Genomic DNA, 7,787 nt, shown 5'->3' on the forward strand with positions numbered 1-7,787 from the left:
GCGCTCGCTCCCAAGAGGCTCGTTTTCGCGGAGGACTGCACCTTGAAGCCAGCGTTTGCTAAACCCATCCATTGTACTTACTGAAGGGATGATAGAATGGAAAGAAAAACAAGCAATTTTTTACAGAGCTTAACTCGCTCGTTATTGAAATCACGCGTTGTGGCTTTTCTTTGGTTTGTATGGAATTTTGTTGGCCAACCGCTAGCTCACAATCAAGCTTCTCTCCTCTCGACAAAAGGTGGTAAATTTCGAACCGACTGTAAGTCTTAGAGGAGAAAACAGAAAACGCCTACGTTACATGGGCCTCAAGCATTCTGTCCGATAGCCCAGTTTCTCGAGAAGAACCGTACTTAAAATTGCCCATAGCCCGCCCTATCCCAAGTTTCCAAACAAAGAGAAGGGAAGAAAAATGAAGAGCGACGAACGCGCCCACGGTAAATTGGCTACGTGCAACAGGGAGATGTCGTACAGCCCAAACATGGCTGGTCATTATTGTTTTCGTTTTTCCCTGGAGTACCGACGCCTCCGAGGGGACCTGATTCTTACTTATACCTGTTTGAACAAAATCTTGGCAAACAGGTTTTGCACCGTCGACCCGGCAAACACGCGGCGAGGACATAGCAAGAAAATTTTCAAGTTCAGAGCGCACACATTCATTAGACAAAATTTTTTATCATTTCGGGAAGTGGCTGCGTGGAATGACCTTCCCCCGTCGGTTGTCCACGCTCCTTCTAGAGCCCAGTTTAAAGCACTATTAGACACTCATTTATGCTAGTCTTCGCGCTGGCAAGCATACTGCCCCACGTTGAGAACATAAAGAGCTACACCTTTTTTCACTTGTGCCTTTCAGGTGAACGACAGCCGCTGAACGACAAGAATGAAACCGAACCGGGAAACTTGGGCAGAGCCTCGATCCTGTGTATCAATCCGTGAATCGGTGGATCACATATCTCCAACAATACCAGGTGCTTCACGGCTTTAGCCTGGTAAAACACCGGCTCCTCAAATGTAGGTGGGTACGTTTGTGGTCTCTGGTATCTTTCATTTGTTTCCATTATAACGATAAGTAATTCACCGACCGCATAAACTTGTATTGTTTGAAAGCAAAAAACAACAAAAACGCGCTTCTGTGCAATTTACGCGCAACACAAACGTGATAACGTGTTTTCGACTTTTATTTCTTTACCACACACTTCTGGTGGTGTAACTGTTGCGGTAGCAAGACCCCTGCCGGATAAATAACAACGGCCAGTGGCTGGCTCAGGCGCGACCTTTCTGTGTATAGAGACTGGCGCCGTTTGTAAAGGATGCACATGTAACGCAGTTGAAACTCGACCGTATCTGCTTGCACGTCTATATGACGTTATGTGCGCCTTTCCCTCTCTCACTCTCTCCCTATTGCAGGTACAACGGACGAGCCACCACGATCCCCGGAGAGGGGAACGGACGAGCCACCACGAGCCCCGGAGAGGGAGGAGTAGCCCGCTTCTACATCCCCATGATTAACCTTGATCCATCTTTGTACACTTGACTTCTGGTTTCAGTTTCGGTTTAATGCACGTATGTTGTGGCCACGCTTCGGTCTTCTTCCGTTTGTCACCCGAGCTGTGCGAGTGTGTGCTGTGTGTGCCTTGTGGATTCAATAATACCAATATCAATATCTGCACATTCCAGAACCGACGTGTGTCGTCGCTACATCCCCCTGAACATCGAATACAGCTGACTTCCTGACGTTCCACGCTACACAGAAGTGTGCATAAAGATTAAAAGCAATATGAACTACATATATATATATATATATAGTGAGTGGACCAGAGATTTCTACGCTGGTCTGAGAACTGCACTTACATCAACTCATGCCGAACGCTCCATGCCCATCGTCGTGTTCTGAAAATCTCCTTGGCTTGGTGCTGAAAAATTCAGGCGCGAGTGACTTGTATTTGCGGCCTCCTCTGGGCAACGACAAACAAACTAATGGTGTCTGTTTTAAATGGCGAAAAGGTATACAATTCACGACAACGATGCCAAACTTCTGGAAACCCCCTTGTGACGAATGGGGCTGCAAATCGGATGTCTTGAGAGCCAAAATCATTGTAAGTCCGAGAGACATCAGGTTCTTTAACGATACATTTAATCCTGCCTCAAATGAAAAAGCCTGCTAAATCAGGTTATACGATAAATTCCGTTGAATCAGCTTCATGGCGTAGTCCTTAAATAGAATCAAATTGGACGCTGAGTAGTCCTCCGAAGACATTCTCATATTCACGCCCTCGTAATTTGCTGGACAATGGCATACTCATGACTTCCGCTCCACGCGTCGGGGTTGTCATGTGATGGGACAAAAGGGCGAGTTTCGCAGGTTACTGTCTATTTTCAGGAGATTTTGTCAAAATCCATCAGTAATCAGCGGTGTTCTTTCACTTGCAGCGACATTACAGAGAAAGGTATGCACCATCGTTTGCGCCTTCTGAGCCCGCAGAAGCATACAGATCAGGGCAAAACACACGGCCATGGTAGTCTGCCTCCCCCATTAAGGAAAGAGCTATCTGATGTCACCGTAAGATATTGTGTTGCCAGCTCTCTGTCCATGTCTCCGTTACTCCCCTACATTTGGAACACCGCGATATTCAGAACAAGTAGCGAAAAAGATTTCCTGGTTTGTCCACCGCTCAGTTTGACCTTCTTGATTGGTAAGTTCGTGAAAAACGTTTGGCTTGACGTGTACAAAAGAACTCACTTATTAATGAAGTTTTGCATAACGACAGGCATGGTCCTGGGCTGAATTTTTCTTATTGAACTAATTCCGCAACCCTGCGTATCAGTAAAATCGCCTCTCATCTTTAATGTCTGCCTTCGAAATTAAAGGCTCAGATGAACCGCCCATTTTATTTTTCGTATGGTTGAGCTATATGTCGGTTCGGCAAGGACATTTGTATTTTCCCTGCTGTGCAAATCGTTTTTACAGCTTCTCTTATCCTGTTTTTGCACTAAAGCTTTGGTCAACTATATGTGTGTTTTAATGCACCCGGTTTTGATCACGCTTTGACTGTGTATCCGTGTCGGATTTGCTTGACGTATGAGGTGTCGCAAGAAATAACGACAAAATTCTTGCGACAGCAAAATACAACAGTTCCTGATAAGCTGCGAACACCTTGCGGAGGGCACTATCAAGTCTAAAAGGAAAATTAGATTCAACGCCACCTGCACGATCCAATGCAAGGACTGAGACAAGCGGTAAATAGGACAAACAGGAAGGAAGCTCTCGCCACAACTCATGAACACAAGTTCGCACCTGAAAGACACGATCAGAAGCTCTCGCCGCAACTCATGAACACAAGTTCGCGCCTGAAAGACACGATGAATTTTCCATCATCTTCCTACACAAAAATCAGGATGGATACAAGTTCGACTGTAGCGGTGTTCGCATACTGGCTCAAGCAAGAACGGAGAAAGAACACGCATTTATTGAAGCTTGGTAGTCCACTAAAGAAGCTGATAACATACACATCAACATTAATCCCATTTACTAATCAACAAGAACAAAAGCAGCTCTGTAGCTTTGCAGCTTTGAGCCGCAGAAGTAAACGGACGAGGAGCCCATGAGAAACAGGAAAGCCCTATCCAAATGGACATATCAATTGGGCTGAAGTAGGCACCCAACCAAAGCACCAAATTGACCGGCGGACGCAGGAACACTAACTGTTAAAGCGAAAAACTAGGATGGTGAGGGCAAGAACTCAAGCTTAAGAACGCCAGCCCCAACGCAATACTAATCAAGGTCAGAGAACAGAGCACAGAAATAGGCGATGGGGTAACTGATCAACAAAAAGGAACACAGACGACAACGCAACAAGGATCACAAACGTACCAATAGATGTACGAAAGCATAACCCGCATCACTCAGAGGACAACAGATGGCCTTTAAATGCTATATAAATGCCCGGAGCCGCGGAAGAAGTACCCATCCAACTGCGCACTGGTGTCTCCTCGTGTGGTGACGAAAAGTTCGCAAGCAATCGCCAAGCTTGGAGAACAAGTCAACAGCCACGTGCCTCATTATGAAAACAATCAGTCCACGAGATTTTGCACGTTCGTGGCCAATTGGCTAGCTATTATCCAAGAATGTTCCTTGCAGAGCGAACGGAAGCGCGTGGAATGGTCACAAAACCCTGCCGATCTAGCATCCAGGTGCATTAAAGGAGTGGTTGACTTGAATCGCTGTCTGTACGAACCAGGGTTTATTAACATTCAAAGATTCCCGTGTAATCTTTCACCACTGATCGGACAACCGATGACGTGGAACTGAAAACTATTAGAGTAACTGTCAACCTTCTTTCTACCCGGAGTCTTTTCAGGCGTTTGTTTGTTCAATGGTCTAGATGGCTTAGGCTTTTCAAAACTGTTGCATGTTTGAAGCGCTTTATACGCTACCTTACGCACAAATTCGGAAAGTCTGTCACTATGCCGACTGCTGATCACCTTCAAGTGAAAGAATTAGCAGAGGCCCAAATGATCGTTAGCCGCCAGGTCCAAGTAGAATTATATAGAGATGAGTTAAATCGCTTAAACTGGACCCTTGGTCGAAGCCATCTAGGGCAGCAACACCAAGTAAGCCTTGTTCCATTCTTCTTGACGGAGTTCGCTGTGTTGGTAGAGGGTTCCAGCGGCCTCCATACATGTGTTAATGGCAAAAAACGGTCATGGAGAATATGTGAGCAGATGATGGCTCTATTACAATCGGTGTGATCAAAAAGGGTAAAGAATGTCTCGAATTTGTGTATGCCGAGTACACTGAACCATTTTTGGTAAGGCGTGGCCACTGCATGGTGAATTTTGGATGAATGTCTGGTCCTGGAAGATTATCAGGCTTGACAGGGCCAGGTAGCTCTGCTTTTGTTGAGCTGGGCGACAGTGATTCAACAGTGCCGAACAAAACGTATTTGAAGAACACAACCTGTGAAGAATCTGAAGTTTCCATTCCGGGAAGAGCCGAGCGATTACGATCAAGACCACTACTAGACTATAAACATCCACACGCTCAATCAAGGTGTGGCGGATGTGGTGAACATGATTGACACTCTATTAATTGCTCTATTCATTATTCTCTTGTTTTAATATTCCATATGAGGTATACATACGCCAATTCGAATACATACGTGCTACTTGTTACGCTGGCCTAAATTCTGGATTTCTAGTTTGTTTGATATACGTGCGGAACATAACTCCCACATTTCGGCGTCGCGACTGAAACAATTCACCATGCCTGCGGAAATGGAACCATTAGATAGTAATTAATCTGCGCTGGACGTGGAGGATCATTTGGAACGGTTCGACATATGGTGCCTCACAAAATATGATATGGATGATAAGAGACTCACGGCATATTTCCTACATTTTGTTGGCAAGGATGCGTATATGTTGATCAAAAATTTAGTATATCCTGACTCTCCAATCGATATTTCCTACGCTGCATTGAAGAAAATAGTTCTTTAACACTTCAAACCGATTAACTTCGTAGCAGCCGAAAGAGCTAGGTTCAATATGTTGACCTGCTTCCATTCTCAGTCGGTTCGTGATTTCGTATTGCAGCTGCAGACATAGGCAGCAAAATGCGACTGCGGTGCCCAGTTGGAAGACCAACTGTGTGATAGGCTCATTGGTGGCACTCAACTGCCCGAATTACAGCATAAGTTGCTGATCTGTCCAGATCAGAAATTTCAAACTATTTGGAAAATATGTGAGCAGTATGAAGATGTGAAGCATGTGACGAAGATTGAGGAAGCAGTATTGTTAAATTATCCTAAAAGAAATGTTCAAGGATGCAGACGAACAGCAAACTCAAACATCGAACAGATTCTCGCACCCCAAATCCGTCAGCACGCCACTTCCCAGATCGCAACTCTCATCCGATGGTTCAAAAATTTGGGAAAGGTGAATCTTGTGGACAAAATCAGCCCAGATATCATACCCCCACAGGCGAGCGAAGTGTTTTATCTGCGGTAAAACAGGACACATTCAACTTGTCTGTAAGTTCAAAAAAGTGTATCACAACTTCTGACCCAAATACTGATGAGGCGAAAGCATTATCCGAAGACGTCCCTACTCTTTCTTTGTCTGTTTTGTCCCAAAATTTGTCGCATGTTTTTAAAACTTTGGTATCCCCTTTCGGTCAAAAGCATGACTTCATTGTTGACACTGGTAATGTTGAGGCCATTATTCCACATTCAGATCTAACTGCATTCTACCCCAGTGCCGTGATGGTGCCCACTGATGTTAACATTCGCGGTACCACTGGACGTTTTGTACCTCTAGTTGGTAGTTGCACGATCCCTGTGAGGTTACCCCAAGGTACTTCTCTCGATTGTAATTTTTTGGTTTCAAACTCGGGACCACCGATTATTGAACTCAAAGTTATGCGTTCACTGTGAACTAGTAGCACCTTACTGACTTCTGTGAGTGAGAATGAACTCAAACAACTGATTCTTAAATGTTCTAAGGCTACAAGCGGCATGCCAATACCGGAGTTGAGACCCGGAAGTTACAGGAGAGCCTATATTTCTTAAGAAACGAATTATTCCACTCGGCTTACGCGAGCCTGTTCGTCAAGCATCAAATTCAATGTGTGCGAAAGGAATACTGACTCCTGTCAAATAATCGAATTGGGCAACTCCAATAGTTACCCCACTGAAGGCTGATGGTATTACTCCGAGAATTTGTGGTAATTATTGGCTAACGCTAAATACGCGGCCTCTACAACGTACATGCACCACGGAAGAGCCAGAAGATGTACTGTATCGTTTATCAGGTTCAAGTGTGCCTTCAAAAATCGGTCTAAAAGATGCCTATCTTCAAATAACACTGGACATAGTAACCTTAACATGATCAGCACACCCTTTAGGTGATTTCGATACAATTTTCTTCCCTTTGGTCTGAACGTTCCGCCAGCTGTATTTCAGCAAGTTATGAATACCACTGCAAAAGATTTGGGGGGTGTTGAGACGTACAGAGATGACGTCATAGTGCACACTGTTGAGATGACATGTGTCTGTTATCTTTACTGAAGCGATTTTCTGAGTTCAATGTAGCTACTAACCCTGATAAATGCACTTTTTAGTGTTCCGTCATTTTCATGCCTTGACTAGATTGTGGATGGCAGCGGTTTTAAACCCGATACAAGCCGTCTATTCAATTTAGTAAATGTGCCATCAACAACCAATCTGCGAGCACTGCTTTCAGTTCTAAGTGTACCTCAGTATTACTTCCGTTTCATTCCTAATTTCGCCAAACATGCAAGTTATTTGTTTGATGTCATATCTGCCAGTCAATTTTCTTGGTCTTCTAACCATTAAAAGACGTTGCGTGTACTGCTTGGTTATCTTCAGACTTCAGCCGTTTTGAAATCATTCTCCGCCCAACATCATTCGACGATCATTAATGACGCTTCTCCCATCGGAATAGGAGCAATCCTTAAACAGTGTGGTAGACCAGTGATCTGCATTTCCCGCCGAATTCTAAAAGCCGAAAGTGGATATTCTCAGACTCAACGAGAAGCGCTTGCTGTATACTGGGCGGTCAGACGGCTCCATAGGTATCTTTTTGGATCAAACTTTATCATCGTCACCGATCACGAGGCTTTGAAGTTCTTTTATCACCCAACAAAATCTCTGGCGAAGTCATCTGCCGCTATGATGCAACGGTGGATTATTGCACTGAGTTCGTACACCTACACGATTGTTCATCGTAGTGCAAAAATGATTCCTCATACCGATTTCTTGTCAAGATTTTCA

Source organism: Opisthorchis viverrini (assembly GCF_000715545.1).
Source record: "Opisthorchis viverrini unplaced genomic scaffold opera_v5_512, whole genome shotgun sequence".
NCBI classification, from domain to species: domain Eukaryota; kingdom Metazoa; phylum Platyhelminthes; class Trematoda; order Opisthorchiida; family Opisthorchiidae; genus Opisthorchis; species Opisthorchis viverrini.